The 21,190-nt window shown below is 30.2% G+C and overlaps 1 protein-coding gene across 1 annotated transcript in view; it reads right to left on the bottom strand.

The window, feature by feature from the left end:
- The window catches only part of LOC119607960 (fringe glycosyltransferase), a 126,329-nt gene extending 108,930 nt beyond the window's left edge, over window positions 1–17,399 (bottom strand). Inside the window, exon 1 of the mRNA XM_037962134.1 lies at window positions 17,320–17,399. The gene's annotated coding sequence lies outside the window, so the exon portion shown is untranslated. The remainder of the gene's footprint in view (window positions 1–17,319) is intronic.
- Window positions 17,400–21,190: the final 3,791 nt, after the last annotated feature.

The following is a 21,190-nucleotide window of genomic DNA, read 5'->3' as shown; positions in this document are numbered from 1 at the left end:
GTCTATAAATTTTATCAAAAAAAAATCTCCTATAAAAGATGCTAAATTTTTTCTCTAAATGATTGATGATTAAATGTTTGGAATTTATAGATATGTTGGAATGAACGTGAAGAAATGGAAAAAATTCATTATTAAATTTGTTATAGTAAATGATGTTTTTAAAAATTAGTGTGAACATGATGTTTTTACTTAAATGTTTTTGTTAGTGAATTTTTTTAATTAACTTTTTTTTTCTTTAACAAGGTTTATGTAAATGATGTTTTTTCTTGTCTCGTTAAAAAATAATGTTTGGTTTTCTGTTTAAAATGTGTGTAATTGTAAAGGGTTTACACTAGCTAAGGAAATAATCTAATATAATTTTTAAATTAAAAACTGACTAAATAAAAACCTCAGTTTTAGTTCAGATCTGGTTCAGTTGTAGTTCAGTTCTAGTTCAGTTCTAGCTCAGTTCTAGTTCAGTTGTAGTTCATCTGTAATTCAGTTGTAGTTCAGTTGTAGTTCAGCTCTAGTTCAGTTGTAGTTCAGTTCTGTTCTAGTTCAGATCTAGTTTAGTTTTAGTTCAGTTCTAGTTCAGTTCTAGAATAGTTCTAGTTCAGTTCTAGTTCAGTTCTAGTTCCGTTCTGGTTCAGTTCTAGTTTAGTTCTAGTTTAGTTTTAGTTTAGTTCTAGTTTAGTTCTAGTTCAGTTCTAATTCAGTTCTAGTACAGTTCTAGTTCTAGTTCAGTTCTAGTTCAGTTCTAGTTCAGTTCTAGTTCAGTTCTAGTTCAGTTCTAGTTCAGTTCTAGTTCAGTTCTAGTTCAGTTCTAGTTCAGTTCTAGTTCAGTTCTAGTTCAGTTCTAGTTCAGTTCTAGTTCAGTTCTAGTTCAGTTCTAGTTCAGTTCTAGTTCAGTTCTAGTTCAGTTCTAGTTCAGTTCTAGTTCAGTTCTAGTTCAGTTCTAGTTCAGTTCTAGTTCAGTTTCTAGTTCAGTTCTAGTTCAGTTCTAGTTCAGTTCTAGTTCAGTTCTAGTTCAGTTCTAGTTCAGTTCTAGTTCAGTTCTAGTTCAGTTCTAGTTCAGTTCTAGTTCAGTTCTAGTTCAGTTCTAGTTCTAGTTCAGTTCTAGTTCAGTTCTAGTTCAGTTCTAGTTCAGTTCTAGTTCAGTTCTAGTTCAGTTCTAGTTCAGTTCTAGTTCAGTTCTAGTTCAGTTCTAGTTCAGTTCTAGTTCAGTTCTAGTTCAGTTCTAGTTCAGTTCTAGTTCAGTTCTAGTTCAGTTCTAGTTCAGTTCTAGTTCAGTTCTAGTTCAGTTCTAGTTCAGTTCTAGTTCAGTTCTAGTTCAGTTCTAGTTCAGTTCTAGTTCAGTTCTAGTTCAGTTCTAGTTCAGTTCTAGTTCAGTTCTAGTTCAGTTCTAGTTCAGTTCTAGTTCAGTTCTAGTTCAGTTCTAGTTCAGTTCTAGTTCAGTTCTAGTTCAGTTCTAGTTCAGTTCTAGTTCAGTTCTAGTTCAGTTCTAGTTCAGTTCTAGTTCAGTTCTAGTTCAGTTCTAGTTCAGTTCTAGTTCAGTTCTAGTTCAGTTCTAGTTCAGTTCTAGTTCAGTTCTAGTTCAGTTCTAGTTCAGTTCTAGTTCAGTTCTAGTTCAGTTCTAGTTCAGTTCTAGTTCAGTCTAGTTCAGTTCTAGTTCAGTTCTAGTTCAGTTCTAGTTCAGTTCTAGTTCAGTTCTAGTTCAGTTCTAGTTCACTTCAAATTCTAACTACCTAACGTTAGTCAGGGTTTAAAACCAGAATTTTTATATTATTTTTATTTTCCTTAAGAAGTGATTTTCCAACGAAAACCTCCACATTTTTCGTACAACATGGCATTCAATAAAAAGAAATTACAATCTCGAAATTTTATACTCAAAAACCCATAACAAATAAAGTTTCACATTTCCCTATATAAGTTAAAAGAAGCCCACGTATACCAATCACCTGTCAACCCACATGCAAATGAGATTCTCTTTATGTGGCCAAATATTTCCTTTAATCACAACAGACAAATTCACTTAAAACTTAAATTTATTATAACATTTTCAAGCATATTATGGCATTTTTAATATTCGAAAGAAAAAAGAATGGTTTGTACTGCTGGCTTTCACTTGACAAACACTTGATTGCTCTCAATTCACTTAATTATTGTCACATGCAATATTGCAATTTCCTTCAATTGATGGTTGTTGGTTGTCTGCTTTTGCAGTTGTTGCTGCTACAGTTGCTGCAGCACTATGTCCAGTTGCATGACTATAAAGTATGCGTAAAATATGTTTTTATGATTTTCATTAATTGAAAATACTCATAAAAATATAGTTTAAGTATTGGCACAATTTCTATGATTATGATTTTTTTGTGCAATTTTTTTTTTGTCTCATTCAACCACAGCACAAATTGAAATTAACACAAATATTTATGAGATGAACAAATATAACAACTACAACTCGTTTTATACTTATACAAGACATTATGTAAATGAAGATAGGTCTAATATTGAACGAATAGTAAAAGCTTTAATGAAAGAAGCTTTTAACGAAATAGACTTTTGCGAAAAATCCTCAAGAGACTTTTATTCAAAAAAGTTTTATTAAAAATGCTTTTTATGAGAAAAGCTTAAAAAATGTTTTTTTATAAACAAAACTTTTAAGAGAAAAGCTTTTCATGATTTTTTATAGAAAATCTGTAAAAAATTGTGTCATAAAACGTTTTTTATGGTAAAATTCAAAATTATGAAAAAGCTGTTTCTGAAAAAAAATTTTATAGAAAAGCTGTTGCTAAAACACCATAAAACCCTTTTAAGAGAAACGATTTTTAATCGAAAATCCACTTATTGAAGTCTAAAATCTTTGCAGGAGCTTTCATGTCAAAAGCTTTTAACAAAAACAAAAATATTTTTTGACAAAAAACCTCAAGAAAGTATTTTTACAAAACCTTAAAAAAAAATAAAGCTTTATGTAAAAATAAGAAAAGCTTTTCATTATTTTTTTATAGAAAAGCTGTATAAAATTGTGTCTTAAAATGTTTTTATGGTAAAACTCAATATTATGAAAAAGCTATTTCTGAAACATTTTTTATAAAAAAGCTGTTGCTAAAACACCATAAAAAGCTTTTAATTGATACTATGTATTTTTAATCGAAAAGCCACTTAGTGTAGTTTAAAATCTTTGTAGGAGCTTTTATGTCAAAAGCTTTTAACAAAAACAAAAATATTTTTTTGCCAAAAAACATCAAGAAAGTATTTTTATAAAATCTTTATATGAAAAAGCTTTTATAAAAAATAAAGCTTTATGTCAAAATAAGCTTTTATGCATAAGTAAAGCTTTATGTAAAAAAAAATTACAGAAAAGAAATCATAAATGATTAAACTTTTAACATAAAAAGTTTTTAGAGAAAAGCTTTTTTGGTAAACTTTTTATGACAAAAGTATTTTTAATCGAAAAGCTTTTATACTATGTATTAAATGGAGGAAGAAGGTCTTCCGAAACTAGTTCTGAAATTAGAGATGCACAGAAAATTTCACAAAAAATGGAGTAGTAAAACCGAGCGGTTTTACTATTCACATAGACAAATCGACCAAACACACACAGAGTTTGAACAGATCCCAAGACTTTTCATAAACCACAATCACACAAGTATTGAATTTTCAACTACTTGAGAGTTAAGTTTTTGCGCTGCTTGCCTCATGTGTCTGCTGATTCCATGAGGATGAATGAAGTTAAAGAATTTAACGTTTATTTTTGCTGTGTTGCATAAATCTATAAATGAACTGGCAAATAATGTCAATTGGCAAATGTGCGAGATGTTGATAGTTAGTTGACTGGCTGGCTGTTAGGCAAGAGATGGTGCCATAAAATAGTTTTATTATTTGTTTTCCATACATTGACCAACAAGCTCGTAAATTGTAAATGTTGTCTGTCCAGCGTATATTTTATTACATTTGATTTGGTCTAATGTGAGATCGTTTATTTTTGTAAAATAGGAATATTTGTGTCATAAACAATTAAATCACTTAACAAATGCATTATATGGTTTGTGTAGACAAAATGTCCAAAATGTCTTTAAACGAAGATAGCGTTTGGAGTATGAATAGTTCTGAAATTACTTTATTGGAGTGTGCCCATTTAGGAAAACATTTGATTTAACCAATCAAATGATTTGCTAAGTGATCTGCTTGATCATAGACTATGCAACAATGTATTGTTCCTATTTTGCTGGCTTACTGAGTGGGGTCTTAGTTGAACAATATTGAAAATAAATTGACATTTGTCGATGAATATAGCAGTTGATTTCTTGCATATAGAAAACAATGGACGAAATCTGACAGCTGAGCACACTTTACTGAAAAACAGGACAGACAACGATTTATCAAAAAAATCCTAGTACAATATTAATAAAAAGCTTTATAAAAATTAAATTAAAAAACACTACAAGGTTCGTTTTAAAAAGGCCTTACCTTAAATCTTAATAAAGTGTAAGGATTTTTTTCTCATACATATGTATTTCTACCAACTGAGTTTTTAATCCTTATTTAACAATTTATTTTTTCACAAAAGTTAATTTTAAATGAAAATTAGTTTTATGCATACAACTACATTTCTTTCATTTGTTTTTAATCAATTTCCTTTAATGTATCTTCCAAAAAAATTATACACATAAATCTTAAAATTTTACCCAAAATGTAAATTATGGAATGAATATTTCTTTGGATTGGTTTTAATTTTGTGATTTTAAACAATGCTCATACCCAAGTTTCTGTTACGATTAATTTTATTGGTTAGGAGAAAATATAATTTCGGCAAAGATTACGGAAAAGGTTTTATCCATATTAATCAAACAAAAGAATACAGAACATCAAACTACTAACTAACTAACTACTAACTAACTAACTAACTAACTAACTAACTAACTAACTAACTAACTAACTAACTAACTAACTAACTAACTACTAACTAACTAACTAACTAACTAACTAACTAACTAACTAACTAACTAACTAACTAACTAACTAACTAACTAACTAACTAACTAACCAACTAACTAACTAACTAACTACTAACTAACCAACTAACTAACTAAGTAACTAACTAACTAACTAACTAACTAACTCAATAACTAACTACCTAACTAACTAACTAACTAACTAACTAACTAACTAACTACTAACTAACTAACTAACTAACAACTAACTAACTAACTAACTAACTAACTAACTAACTAACTAACTAACTAACTAACTAACTAACTAACTAACTAACTAACTAACTAACTAACTAACTAACTAACTACTAACTAACTAACTAACTAACTAACTAACTAACTAACTAACTAACTAACTAACTAACTAACTAACTAACTAACTAACTAACTAACTAACTAACTAACTAACTAACTAACTAACTAACTAACTAACTAACTAACTACTAACTTAACTAACTAACTAACTAACTAACATAACTAACTAACTACTAACTACTACTAACTAACTAACTAACTAACTAACTAACTAACTACTAACTAACTAACTAACTAACTAACTAACTAACTAACTAGCTAACTAACTACTAACTAACTTACACTATGAAGAACTCAGGAACTCACTTTTCTGAAGTACTCGAGCTATCTAATATCTTCCCATAGTAGCCCCGTAGCGGAAAGTCAATAGAAGGGGAGACAACATCAGCAATAGGGGAAATCAAAATTTCGGTATACCGGAAGGTTACAACCCTTTTGGTGTCACGAAAGATTTGCTTTATTTAAAATCCAATTCCCATTAACTCGGGCAGAAGAGACTTTCCCGATCGTTCACCACTTACATCTGTTCCATTATCAGATCATAAAGAACGATCTACGGAATGACAGGCATCTGCCAAGTGTCAACCTGAGATTTCTCCAACCTATACTGGTGCCCTACTACGCGAAAAGTTATCCAGCATAAGTTGCTCTGTAACATTACCCAAAGACAACTGTTGAGATGGCAACAGAATTCAGTCATATACTGCATATGATAAATCAGTCCCCGCGAATTTGGGTTTTAAACCACAGCCACTACAAGTCTTATAGCCAACTGGCCACCCTTAGTGCCAGATTATATGGTGCTCTGGTTCGACCTCATGTCAAATCATTCCAAGGAAATGCCGAGGATACTTTTGATCATCACCAGACGGACATAGCTTAACCGACTAAGAAGTGATTAAGATGGGTGTAGGACCAATATTTGTGTGTGCTACAAACATCAGCACAAATGCATAATAAATTCCCGACTATAGTAATGTAGAGTATAAAGATTGATTTTCTATATTATTAGCTTTTAAAATATTAAGTATGAAATTACTTTTTCTCCTTCCCAATGCAATTTTTAAATATATTTTCTCCTTAAAATTTATTTTGAAATATTAATCTTTGGTGTTTTTTATATATATTGTTTGCTGGTGCTTTTTTTCTTATTCCTACGTTTTATTTTTCAAATATATGACACTCAATGGTTGCTCGATTTTATACAGCACATAATGCCCGATTGTGGCATAATGCTTAATACTACTGCGGTTCTGCTGTTGTTGTTGTTGTTGCTACATTTTCGTTTAAATTTGTTTTAGTTTGGTTTTGAATAATAAATACGAATTTTGAGACTTTGTTTAAAAAAGGATCCTTCTTTTTTTTTTGTTCTTTTTCAAGAATCTTTGAACTGAACCGCAAACAAACGTGTAGGAAAAAAAGTGAGAGAAAAAAGAAAAAACAACAACAGCACACATGAAAAATCGAGCTTAAAACCAAATTAAATACGAAATTTTATACTTAATCGGATTTGTCTCTTAAATGAGGCGTATAAAGAATTATTAAGCTTTGTGTTGTTTTTTGTTAACATGAACTGGAAAACTAACTTAGCGCTTTATGGTGGATTTTAATGCAATTTGCTTCCTTTTAGTGAAAGAAATACAAACATTTGCAGACAGTTTTTTTTTGTTTTGAAATTATTTTCAATTGAAAAAGTTCATAATTTTCTAATCGCTTTTAATATTTTCCATTACAATTAATTACTTTTAATTTAGTTTACATCCCTTGAACAACTTTTCACTTTGCTGGCACTTTAGTGCCACTGACTGGCTGCTGAGTGGACACTAAAACTAATGTTGCTTTAAAATACTGAAATCTAGTTGTTGATAGGGTTTTCCATTCTAGGAATTTTATACTAAATCTATATATATAAAAGAGTAGCGCTACTGACTGACTGATTCATCATCGCACAGCCCAAACGGTTTGAACCTAGAATCATGAAATTTTGACTGTACATGTGTTTAAGTTAAGAGTGATAAAAGAAAAATTTTAAATGCACCTGTATCTACTCTTAAAATCTGTCTGGTACTTTTTTGAAATTTGTACTTTTAAGGGATAAAAATGTGTAACAAAGATGATTTTGGTACCTTTTTTGGCCCTTTATAACTTTTGAACTAATTAACATAATAAAATTTTTATAAATATTTTGGATACATCTCGCAAAATTATGAGACACCTGTTTCGTACTTTTGTAAATTTCAGTCCTTTTTGGGTGTAAAAGGGAGAAACTGTATTTATGGTACTTTTTTTAGTACATTAAGAAAACTTTTTCGGTTTATTGAATTATTCCTATTAATTTATGGACTAACTCTGTAATATATATTGTAATCAAATTTTTGCTATTTCACTGGGGAAAAAAGTACTTTTTTTATAGTACTTTTTTTATAGTACTTTTTTTATAGTACTTTTTTCAAATAGTACTTTTCTGGAAGCTAAATGAATGAAACTAAAAATACAAGCTTCTTACTGAATGCGAATTTAATCACGTGATATTGAACGTATAAAACTGAAACATTAAAAAAAACTTTTTGAACAATTTCTTAAGTGACGAATTTGTTACTGAAATTCCCAATATGAAAACCCTAGTTGATAACCCTAGTAGTGCTTAAAGTTTTTGTTGTTGTTGTATGTAGTAAAACGCATATTTACATAAATTAATTGCTTGCATTTGCAGTGCCAGTAAAAGCAATATAAATTAACACGATTACCCAACACAAATATCTAGAAAACTGACGGACTGACTCTGTTTGTTTAAAGATAATGTTTGCCATACATATTACACTCACTTTAACATTATTATTAGAGATGCCACCTAATTAAAAATGTAAGATTTTGGGTTTCAACTTTAGTTCTACAATATTTTAAGTTTTTTTTCCATAAAGATATGTTTCAGAACATTATTGGTAGAATATAGTGCTTCATTTTTTTCTAATCTGGCCACCTTTTGGCAAATAAACTTCTGCGGAAAATCTGTATAAAGAAGGACAAAACTCCTCCCTTCCCAACTTAATCACATTTAGCTTACTTGTAGTTATTTGTTGGTGTTAAATAAAGAAACATTATAAGTAAAAATTCTATCTTGTTTTGCAAACAGTTGATTAATTTGCTTTTTAGCACTTCTTTTTTCTGGTTTTCTACATTTTTTTCGGATTTTGTCGCATTTATTAACCGATCATTTAGTGAACAAGAAGATTTAAATTCAACCCCATTTCCCTAAACTAAGCTAAAATATAAATGCAGAAACAAAACAAATGCAGCTTAAATTAATGTTAATGACTGCTATAAAAAAATGCTTGCAACAAAAAAATAAAGTAGCAGAGGAAATCAGTTGTCTGAATTGTTGAAAAATGAATCATTCATTAGTGTAAAAAAATAATGAAAGTTCTGTTTTTTTCTTTAAAAATTTTCTTGTGTCTCTGGCGTTTGCGACATCAATTAAGTGTATAAATTGCTTTAAGACTCTTTATGAGTAGATTTTTTATTTATCTCCGCAAAGCTTGGTGGTTTAAATGTGAAAAGCTTTTCAACAGGATTTAGTGGTGACATCATTAAGGTTGGACGATTAATGTCAAAATTGAAAAGAAAAATTGGTTTAAAATTTTTTTGAAAAATGTAGGAATGATCGTAATAGATCTCTCTTTAAATGGAGAATATATCGTAAATTTTGTATACAAAAAATGATCGTAAAGTTTTTATAAATTGAAAAATAATCGTAAATTTAGTATAAATGAAAAAATTATCGTTATTCTTCTATAAATTGAACATTTTCTAAAAATTTAAAACTGATCGTAAAATTTCTTTAAATTGTTTACCGATCTACTTTAAATAAAAAGATGATGATAATTTTACCCTACACCACTTTAGTGGGGAGGGTATTTGGGTTTGTGCTGATGTTTGTAACGCACAATAAAATTGGTCCTATACCCACCTTAAAGTATACCAATCGGCTTAGAATCATTTTCTGTGTCCGTCTGTCCGTCCGTCCATGTATACCTTGTAATCATACTTCGCATTTGTGAATTTGAAATTTGGTACATGATATTCTATTGTCTCAGTTACGAAATGGTTATGATCGGTACATTATTTCACCTAGCCCCCATACAACTGAAGCCCGGAAAAGGGCTTGTAAACCTTGTAATCAAAGTACAGGTTGCAATTTTGAAGATAATTTAATGAAATTTTGCGCATGATTTTCTATTCTACTAGAAACGAATCTTATTGAAAATGGGTAACATCGGTCCAATATATTCGATCTAGCCCCCATAAAACTGAACCCCCCCGAATAGGGCTTTTAAGTTCACAGAGGGAAAAGGAAATATACACGCCTGGTGCCAAATTGACACCAAAGAGTTTATAAATTTTCAATAACATCCGTTGTCAAAGTATATACATACGTACGACAACACTATGTAATTTTGACAACGCAGGTTGTCAATATTGTAACAATTCGTTGTCGAAATCTAAATTTTATACACATCGGTTGTCTAAATTTTAACAAATGTGGTAAGCTCACTATTGGCAACTAATTGTTTGTCATAGCGTTGTCGTACGTACATATGTATATACTTTGACAACGGATGGTATTGAAAAATTATAAACAGTTTGGTGTCAATTTGGTACCAGGCGTGTAAAGTTCTTTTTCCCTTTTTCGACAAAAAGCTGCAAAACCAAGTTCTATACTAGCCTTCATGACCCTGATAAATTTTTTGATGATAGGGCCTCATTTGACCCTCGATCCTATACAAAACGCCCTTCGAAATATGACTTAAATGTACACAATTTTATTTCAAAAAAAATATGGCTAAAGTATATCTGAGACAAGGTACAATTCAACTTAAATGATTTATTATGAACACTAAATTACATTCTATTTTTATAACTGGTGTAGGGTATTATATGGTCGGCCTCACCCGACTATAACTTATTACTTGTTTTTTATAGATTGAAATTTTATCGCCATTTTCTATAAACAGCAAATGTCTCGTTACTTTGATATAAACTGTAAATTTATCATAAAATTTCTTTTAATAGAAAATTGATCGTAAGTTCCCATTATATATAGAGTTGATCGTAAGTTTTTATAAATAAAAAATTGATCGACATTTTTCTATAAAATGAGAAATGATCATAAATTTGTCTCTAAATGAATAATCGATCATTAGTTTCTTTTACGCCCAAAGTTGATCGTAAATTTGATCTAAATAGAAAATTGATCGTTAACTTTCTATAAACTGTAAATTGATCGTAGAAAATTGGTCGTAACTTTTCACTACATATAAAGTTGATCGCAAATTCTTTATAAATACAAAGTTTCTATTAAGAGAAAATTGATCGTAAGTTCCCATTATATAGAACGGATAGCAATTGTTTTCTTTATTAAAAAAAATTGATTAAAATTTTCTATAAAATGAGAAAAGACCATACATTTTTTAATTGATCGATAGTTTATGTTGCACCCAAAATTGATCGTAAAATCTTTATAAATTAAATATTAATTGTAAATATCCATTAAAAAAAATTTTATCGTTAATTTTCTATAAACAGTAAATTGATCGTATTTCTTTTTAAATAGAAAATTGGTTGTAACTTCCCATTACAACATATAAATATGATCGTTTGATTTTTTATAAAAATCAAATTTATCAAAAATTTTCTATAAAATGTGTAATTTTTTGTACATAGAAAACTGATCGCAAAATTGATCATAAATTTTCTATAAAACGAAAAGTCATTGTTAATTTATCGTAAACCTTTTAAAAATTGATCGTTCATTTTCTTTTAATAGAAAATTGATCATAAATTTCTTTTTTCATAAAAAGTTGATTGCAAATTTTTTATAAATTTAAAACTGATGGTAAATTTTCTTTAAATAGTAAATATTTCGTAAATTTTTAATAAATATAATTATTTTCAAATTTTTTGTAAAATACGAAATGATCGTAAGTTTTTCTCTAAATGAAAGACTGATCGTCAGTTACATTTACACAGAAAGTTTATGGTACATTTTTTGTAAAAAAAAAATTATTGCAAATTATCTAAAAATGACAAATTTATTGCAAGTTATTTATAAATTTAAAAAATATTGTAAATTTTCTATTAAAAAAAAAGTGATCGTAAATATTTCATAATTGGAAAAAATTATCTATTCTAAATGGAAAATTTATCGAAAATTTTCTATAAATTAAAAATTGATCGTAAATATATGTTAGTGTGTCTCTGGCAGATAGGTAGGGTAGTTATTGTTCTAGTCTATCAGACTGGAGGTCGTGGGTTCGATTTCCACCAGAGACACTGGCAGGACCGCTGATGTGTATATCTTCAGATTTTCACAGATCGCAAATCACTTGTAAATTTAAAATTGATCTTAAATTTTCTAGGATCGTAAACTTTTTTTCTAAACGAAAAAACTGATCGCAACTGATCAAAAACTTTATAAAAACTTAAATTGATCATAACTTTTTTTTACAATTTTAAAACAGATCGTTTCTGCTCCTCTATTGATAACTAATATTCAAAGAAGATACTCTTACTCTCCCTTTATTTGGACCAAAATCCCAAAATGTTTCTAGGAAACAAAATATTAATATTTAAAAATCATTTGAAAACAATCTAAGTTCTTATCCTTTGTAACAATTAAACAAAATTATTTGTTCTAAATTTATAATTCCCAATGGATTTTTGCTTATAACTCAAATATTACTTAAACAAATCTCTTCTTAAATACCACTGCAATATATTAATTAATTTTAGATTTCCGGGAAAATACACTTTACATACTTTTATTCTTTTGTAAAAATTATTTATTATGATCATTTCATTCCAATTTTTTTTTTTCTTAATTTCCTTTTAAACAAATGTCCATCATAAAAATTTAACATGAGCAATCAACTCGAACAGCAGTTAAAATCGAAAAAATGAACACAGAACAAGAGCTACAACTAAATGGACAGAAAGACATACATACATGAAGAGTTGGACGGATGAACGGTCATATAGCCACATGGACAAGTACAAGATTTACCTGGCACTGTTGGTTTGAGTGATTGTAGATATAAATCTAGAGCTGCTTAATGTCAAGTAAGTGCATTTTATACATCAATCTAAAAGACGCAATACAAAACCAAACAACTCAAAAGCAAAGCAAAGCTATTTCAAACTCAAATAACATACAATACTAATGGAAAGGATTAGATGATGGCAAGACCAAAAACAACAACCAACATAAGCCACTGTAGAACCCAACTAAACCAAACAAAACAATCATCATCATCATAAAAATCCATAAAAAGGTGAACAACTAAAACGAAAAACGATTATTGTTTAGACTTACAAGTGCGCATGTTCAGCTGCTGCTGTTTGCTTTCGTACGTAAGTCTGATTGTGGCTGGATGAGGTGCACTGGGTGATGATGTTGATATGTTGAGGCCACAGTATGGTAATCAAGTGTAAAACCAGTTCATATATTTTTAAACTTTTTATACTTTTCTTAAGCCAGCAAACCACTTATTTGAATTTTTACTCCACAAACTAATGACAGGAAGACATAAAAAAAAATCTAGCCAAATGATTTGCAAAAGTCAGCAAAAGAAAAAAATTAAAAGAATTAAAGTATGATTTCAAATTTGTAATGAACAACTACAGCAAAAGTTATTAAAAGCACCAACCATTTTCAAACTAAATCAACTGCTCTGCAATCGCTACAAGTTCAATTTGCAGCTGCCAGGCTTAAATGCGCATGAACACACTCATTCACAAAATTTTTCCTCTATTTTATGGTGAAAAGCAAAAAGGAAGAAAACGGAAAAAATAGATTAGAATAATTCACCTTCTGGGCGGCTAAATGATTTAAACAGCTGAATAGCTACAACAGGAAAATTAAAAAAAATATAAATGTATTTCAAGAACAACGTTTATTTTTTTGTAGTTTGCTGTGTCGCTATTTTCCTGTTGCAAATGTGCCTTTAGAGTTCAATGAGAGCACGACAGGCAGAAGGCAATGTGGGCAACAATAAGCAGACTGTAAGCACGCGCTTAACTTGCAATCATCATCACGATGTCTTAAAAGAATGAAGAAAAATCGAACAAGAACAGCACCAGGAACAGCACAATCATTGTTATATACAAAACATACTAGAGAATTATGTACTTTCGAGCAGCACTTATTAAAATATGTAAAGGTATTCATTGAAGTATTCAAAGAAATAAATTTTTACTCTAGGATATGAATCATAGGATTCCAACAGATCTTCTTAATTAAAAGTGCGTCAGTTCCCTTGGCTTTTGGGGGGATGACACTACTTTGACACTATCTAAAATGAAAGTTTGTGATATTAGTCTCTTGGGATTGGTTGGATCTTAGATAATATCCTTTCGATTCCTATTGTTTAGCTATAATCCAAATAATATTTCATTCCGGCAGTCTTTTGAAGAAGATCCTATTCCATATATGTCTGATCTATAATCCCCCTTGTACAGTATTGGTCTCTCCTGGAACATGAACCATAGGAATCCAAGGCCCAATATCCTCCAATTCTACTCCACAATGTATATGTTCTTTATAAGATAGAAGTAGCATCGTGGATAAAAGGATAAACGAATGAACATTTTAAACTTTTACTGAGCGGCAGTGGCCTCCGGTAGGTTAGTGTTCTTGTAGACCGGAGGTGGTGGGTTCGATTCCCACCTGAGGCACTGTTGAAATAGCGCACAACAGACCTGATAGAGGCCTAGGTGTATTTCTTCGGATTTGATGTATATACATCCTCCCTAACTAACTAACTAACTAACTAACTAACTAACTAACTAACTAACTAACTAACTAACTAACTAACTAACTAACTAACTAACTAACTAACTAACTAACTAACTAACTACGAACTAACTAACTAACTAACTAACTAACTAACTAACTAATAACTAACTAACTACTAACTAACTAACTAACTAACTAACTACCTACTAACTAACTAACTAACTAACTAACTAACTAACTAACTAACTAACTAACTAACTAACTAACTAACTAACTAACTAACTAACTAACTAACTAACTAACTAACTAACTAACTAACTAACTAACTAACTAACTAACTAACTAACTAACTACTAACTAACTAACTAACTAACTAACTACTAACTAACTAACTAACTACTAACTAACTAACTAACTAACTAACTAACTAACTAACTAACTAACTAACTAACTAACTAACTAACTACTAACTAACTAACTAACTAACTAACTAACTAACTAACTAACTAACTAACTAACTAACTAACTAACTAACTAACTAACTAACTAACTAACTAACTAACTAACTAACTAACTAACTAACTAACTAACTAACTAACTAACTAACTAACTAACTAACTAACTACTAAGCAATCCAGTCTATCTACAATTCTAGCGAAGCGATAATAACCCAGCCAGTCGCCCTAAAGGAAAAACCTTTTAGGTTTTTAAAACGAAGATCGATTCGAATACTATAACAGAGTTTGAGAACTGTATTTTTCCGACCCGGGAATTAAATTATCTCAAGAATGTCAGTCAATTGTTTCCCATTGACCTAGTTGTATCGATTTTGAGAATGAAGTCGTCCAGATTATGTTAATGTAAATAATATAATAATAAAGCCCGCGCAACAACACCACAAGGTTCTGTTACTCGGCAACAGCATCTAGAGTCGTATTTGATAGATCAAACCATAAATCAAGATCCTTTTTATGTCTAGATGTTATGACAAAGGATGTAACAATTTCGTATGTCAATCGAACCTAATTGTCCCGACAGGAAGAGGTAAACCTTAACCATAGTCGAGTAGTATATCACAATATGATTCATATTGAGATAGCAATAGTAGCGAGAACTTTCCCAAAATTAAAAAGATTTACTCAATCGGTACTAATCACCCGGGAGGTGGAGGAGACCTTCAACGAAATTTCAATAATTTAAATCTCTTGCTCTCTCTTTTTCGATGTCAATTCTTTTAAATGTGCCGTTGTCTGAAAATTTGTAAATTTCGAATATTCTGGATATCTGAAGGGAATCCTAAAGGTGTGTATATCAATCGGCTCAGTATCACTTTCTGAGTCGATTTAGCTATGTCCGTCTGTCCGTTCGTCCGTCTGTGTGTCCACATAAACTTTGTGCGCACTCTATAGGACGCTATTTTCAAGATAATATAATGACCTTTAGTACATACTCTTCTTTTGACCCAAAGCCTATTGAAAATAGTTAAAATCGGTCCATTATTCCGTATAGCCCCCATACAACCATACCCCCGAATAGTTCTTTTGAGCTCATAAATATGTTAAATGTTCTTGTATCACTTCAAAAATAGGCAAAACTTAATTTTATATAAGTCTGAATTTCGTAATAATCGGGTCTCATTTGACCCTATACCCCATACAAAGTCCCCTTCAGAAAATGTCTTGATGGTCAAAATTCACTTATAAACACAAATAACACGATGATATTCTGCATAAATATGGTCGTATGGTTGGCCATGCCCAACTATAAATTCTTCCTTATTTTAATTTATAATATTTAAGGGAATCCAACCTTATCTTTAAAAAGTCATCATCTTTTAAAAGTTAATGTTGGCTAGAGAGTAGACAAAAATTTGTTTGAATTATTAAAGAAATTTTCGAAATCATATTAAAGAGTGCTGTTTTGAGGTTAGATTAAGTCTTTTATTTGCCATCAAAGTAATATTTCTAAGTCTCTCCTAAACCTGCTTGTATAAATCCCTTTTATACCCTTAAAAATATATCAATTTCATTTAACTCTTTTCCATCACTGTCATCTATAATACGGATGTCGATACTAAAAGTTAGCGCTCTGATTTTGACGCATTCGTTTTAGGCGCTTATTTTGTTGTATTTTTATTGTTTGCTGGCCTAGCCCAACCAACTCCAGCAACTGAGCAATCAGCCAGCCAGCCATCCAGTTATCCAGCCAGCCAAACCAACACAAAATTTGTTAAAATAACAAAAAAAGCCCCAAAGCTTTACAAGTTACTATAATCCATAAATATTTAATGTTGAATCATTGTAATTGGCAATATATACTTCGTTTTGTGTCCCTCTCTCTCTCTCTCTAGCTCCTATTGCTCTCGATATATGTATATTTGCCTGGCTGGAGTTTTCAGAGTTGTTGTGTTTTACACGATTTCAGCATGTTTAAGTATTGCTACTGGCAAATATTCATTTTTACAGCTTTTGCTATATTACTACTTCTTACAGTCGGTGGTTAAAGAGAAAAGGATAGTAGCAAAAAACTAGGGTAAAAAGTAGTTGAAATGTGTATTGGAAGTCGGTGGTAGTTAAGTGAAAAGAATAACAATCTGAAATCTATTTTATACTTGAGCAGTTTCTCTTTATTTCTGACAGACATTGATGGGAATAACAAAATTTACACTAATATCTAAAAATAGTGATCTAGTTATCTGTGATCAGTTCCATATTTATTCCAAATTGACTGTAATTCCTATTAATTCTCATTTAAAGAAGAATTATATCTTTAAAAGTGTTTATATACTTCTTGAAATCTTCTATTTTAATGATGTGCCTATTATTATGCCTTGATACTGTACTTTTTTGGATTATATAGTAAGGGTTAGATTATAATATACACTTTAGGTTTTTTTTTATGGTGTTCTCTATTTGGTCGGCTATAAATTATGTTGCATACATAAGTGTCTATGTATATCGATTGCGTCTTATAAAGATCATACCTACGAACAATATTTGGTTGTAAAACTAAAGCTTAAGTTGAACGCGTGGCTTTAGTCGTTTTGATAAATTTTCAGTAAAAATAAAAACTTTATTTTATCGAACCACTAATTAATTTATATTTCTATATAAGATGACTAAAGTTTTTAGAGGAAGATTTTAAAATAATATTATGGTTCATAAAAAGGTGCTTGTAAAATGATCTTAATTGGCGTTTAAATGGGTCTGTGATATTTAAATAATAAAATTGTGGACTTACCCTTATTTAAATAGTTGAGAAGTTGTTTGTATTATTTAACTTGAAGATCCAGAATTTTACTTGTAAATTGTGGTTTCAATCCATATTATAGAAAGATACAAATCTGAAATATAAAAAAAGTAAACTTAGATTAGATCTAGGATCCACAATTTATGGGAATATGGGGAATACCAAAAATAATCCGATTAATAAACGTTCAAAAGATCAATTTTGGTTTTAAAATCCATGTCCTCGAGAATAATACTCAATAAACTTTGCTTCAGAGCATTTCACAGTCGATCCTTTGGCTATCGTCTCAATAAGTTTAAGCGATCTGAGACTAGTAAATGGCAGCAGTGTAGTTTTAAACGGATTGATTATTAGTAAAAAAGCACCTTTCCTGGACATTTTCCACATATTGATATGTCATCAGATCTAATCATATATATATATATATATATATATGTATGTGACAAGATCGTCAACATAAACACGTGTGAATAAACTTAAGTCAACAACAACAAACATGATGTTAGCATTTACGAATCAATGTACGATCTTTTAACACTCAAGCTTGGACCTCCTAATTTCTACGATTTTAAATATTTTTTAAATTTGAGTAATCTAAAGAATGAAGTAATAAAATAACTTTAAAACAAAATGTTTAAATTTAATATTACTCTAAAAGTTGCAAATGCCATAGAAAATTGTAAATACATATAATTTTCAACATAACTCTAGCAGGCTACATTAAAAACACGTTCACAAAACGGCGTCATTTAAATGGGATTTATATGAATGTATGTCTTAGGACTTTAAATTAAAAACAATAACTTATGACCGACCACCACTTTCAATTCAATACGTTTTTCAAAACCAACAACTAAATGAAAAACTCCAAGAAATAAACCTTAAAAAAGCAAGAAAAAAAGCCACACTATAGCATAATATATCAAACTGTGGCGGCAAAAATCATTTCAAAAAAACAATATTGTTGGCAGGCTACCGTAAGGTTAAATAGTTTCGTGTCTACATAGAGGAGGGCTGAGATTTGTATGGTGGTTTACACATGGCGAATGCAACGTGTATTTTTTTTCTATATAAAAAGCTAGAAAAAAAAGCTGGTAGGAATGTTACATTAACTTTATGTTCCACTCACAATTCATAGTCGCACCTTTCGATCGGGGAATTTGCATGTAGTTGGTCGAAAACATGAGGATCAAATAAGTTGAACTTTATTGGACTAAATGAGCCTTTTTTTTTTTGGTGAAGCGGGACATTATGTAATTCCATTATGGGATAAAGAGTTGTGAGATTTGTTGATCGCAGAGGGTGGTCGCTAAATTTAAATAATGTTGCTATTAAATTGTTTGTGTAATTTAGTTTTATAAAGAAATTGTGGACCCCAAAAGATCCTTAAACATGCAGAATAGATTAGTTCAAGAAGAATAGGTTTGTTCAAGTTCAGTTATAGTTCAGTTCTGGTTCAGTTCTAGTTCAGTTCTAGTTCAGTTCTAGTTCAGTTCTAGTTCAGTTCTAGTTCAGTTCTAGTTCAGTTCTAGTTCAGTTCTAGTTCAGTTCTAGTTCAGTTCTAGTTCAGTTCTAGTTCAGTTCTAGTTCAGTTCTAGTTCAGTTCTAGTTCAGTTCTAGTTCAGTTCTAGTTCAGTTTTAGTTCAGTTCTAGGTCAGTTCTAGTTCAGTTCTAGCTCAGTTCTAGTTCAGTTCTAGTTCAGTTCTAGTTCAGTTCTAGTTCAGTTCTAGTTCAGTTCTAGTTCAGTTCTAGTTCAGTTCTAGTTCAGTTCTAGTTCAGTTCTAGTTCAGTTCTAGTTCAGTTCTAGTTCAGTTCTAGTTCAGTTTCTACTTCAGTTCTAGTTCAGTTCTAGATCTAGTTCAGTTCTAGATCTAGTTCAGTTCTAGTTGAGTTCTAGTTCAGTTCTAGTTCAGTTCTAGTTCAGTTCTAGTTCAGTTCTAGTTCAGTTCTAGTTCAGTTCTAGTTCAGTTCTAGTTCAGTTCTAGTTCAGTTCTAGTTCAGTACTAGTTCAGTTCTAGTTCAGTTCTAGTTCTGTTCTAGTTCAGTTCTAGTTCAGTTCTGGTTCAGTTCTAGTTCAGTTCAAATTCAGTTCTAGTCTAGTTCTGTTCAGTCTAGTTCTAGTTCAGTTCTAGTTCAGTTCTAGTTCAGTTCTAGTTCAGTTCTAGTTCAGTTCTAGTTCAGTTCTAGTTCAGTTCTAGTTCAGTTCTAGTTCAGTTCTAGTTCAGTTCTAGTTCAGTTCTAGTTCAGTTCTAGTTCAGTTCTAGTTCAGTTCTAGTTCAGTTCTAGTTCAGTTCTAGTTCAGTTCTAGTTCAGTTCTAGTTCAGTTCTAGTTCCGTTCTAGTTCAGTTCTAGTTCAGTTCTAGTTCAGTTCTAGTTCAGTTCTAGTTCAGTTCTAGTTCAGTTATAGTTCAGTTCTAGTTCAGTTCTAGTTCAGTTCTAGTTCAGTTTTAGTTCAGTTCTGGTTCAATTCTAGTTCAGTTCTAGTTTAGTTCTAGTTCAGTTCTAGTTCACTTCTAGTTCAGTTCTAGTTCAGTTCTAGTTCAGTTTTAGTTCAGTTCTGGTTCAATTCTAGTTCCAATTTCAGATCTAATGCAGCAGATCTATTGTCTTTATATTACCTTATGGGACAAAATGGGTTTTGGAAACATTTTTTTAGGAGCAAACCTAGCATCGAAATTACTTTTTACATCTCGTCCTTTTGAACACGAAAAATTTTCTTAAATTTTATTTTATTTTTATTAAATTCTAATATTAAAACTTCAACACAAAATACTTAATAAATTTTATCCAAATATTAAAAGTACTTTCCCCCTTTTAAATATACAAGTGCACACATCATCCAACCTAAAGATGGGATGAGGATATTCATGTATGTTGCTAGTTTTATAAAAACTATGACCTCTTCCTAAACGATTTAAGCGATTTTTCAAAGGGATTTTTATTAAATAAAAATGCAATAGCAACAAAAACAAAAAATGAAATAAAATAAAAATGCTTTCGCTAAGGTTACAACACTTAACTGTTTTTAGTTGTTGTAAAATTGGAAGTGGAGTTTAGTTGAATACCAACCAACATTGATGTTGTTGTAGTTCATGTTGTTGCTGCTGTTATTTGTTTTTGTTGCATATAGTACGTTAGCAGTGCATTCAATTGGAAATAAGCGATTGTTGAACAATTCTTTTTGTTTAGCAAATAGATGTTATTTATTTTTTGCGATTTTTCTACTACAGTTTTCAATAGTATTTTCGTAGAGAGTAGTTTGAAAAATTTAGAGTTTTTTTGTGGACTATAGCTTAAACATGGTTTATTTCTATTTTATTTGTGCCTTTATTTAAACGAAGTGCACTTTAGTTAACGAACAACTACAACAGCTGTATTGAATAGAAAAAACACAAAGATTTTGTTACACAGCTGCACCTTTTCTTGTTCGTTTTAGAGCAACATATAGCAGCAACAACAATGGCCAACATCAGCAAAAAGTTTAGGAGTATCAATAGCGGTCAGTAACCGTTTTTCAATGGATCACCAAATATATACAACATACAACTAAAACAATTGGTATTGTTTAAAGTAAATATTATTAAAATGGAAGAGAAAAAAATCTAAACAACAGCAAAAACTACACAAAAAAAAGTTTGCAAAAATAACCACAGACTCTTATATCATAGATATTAAAAAGGGAGCTATCTCTATAATACTTTTTGTAATACATTTTACAATTTAAAATTAATATTATTTGTAAGTTCTCAAAAGGATGCAAAAGAGGAGTAATTAATTTCTATCTCGTTCTAGTTCAATTATAGGTCTAGTTCGGTTCTAATATAGGTCTAGTTTCTGTTCTAGTTCAGTTCTAGTCAGTTTC

Source organism: Lucilia sericata, unplaced genomic scaffold (genome assembly GCF_015586225.1).
Source record: "Lucilia sericata isolate MDLA Ls3-8-SP2 unplaced genomic scaffold, ASM1558622v1 Contig000769F_arrow, whole genome shotgun sequence".
Classification (NCBI taxonomy): domain Eukaryota; kingdom Metazoa; phylum Arthropoda; class Insecta; order Diptera; family Calliphoridae; genus Lucilia; species Lucilia sericata.
This window is presented reverse-complemented; position numbering and strand designations above follow the sequence as displayed.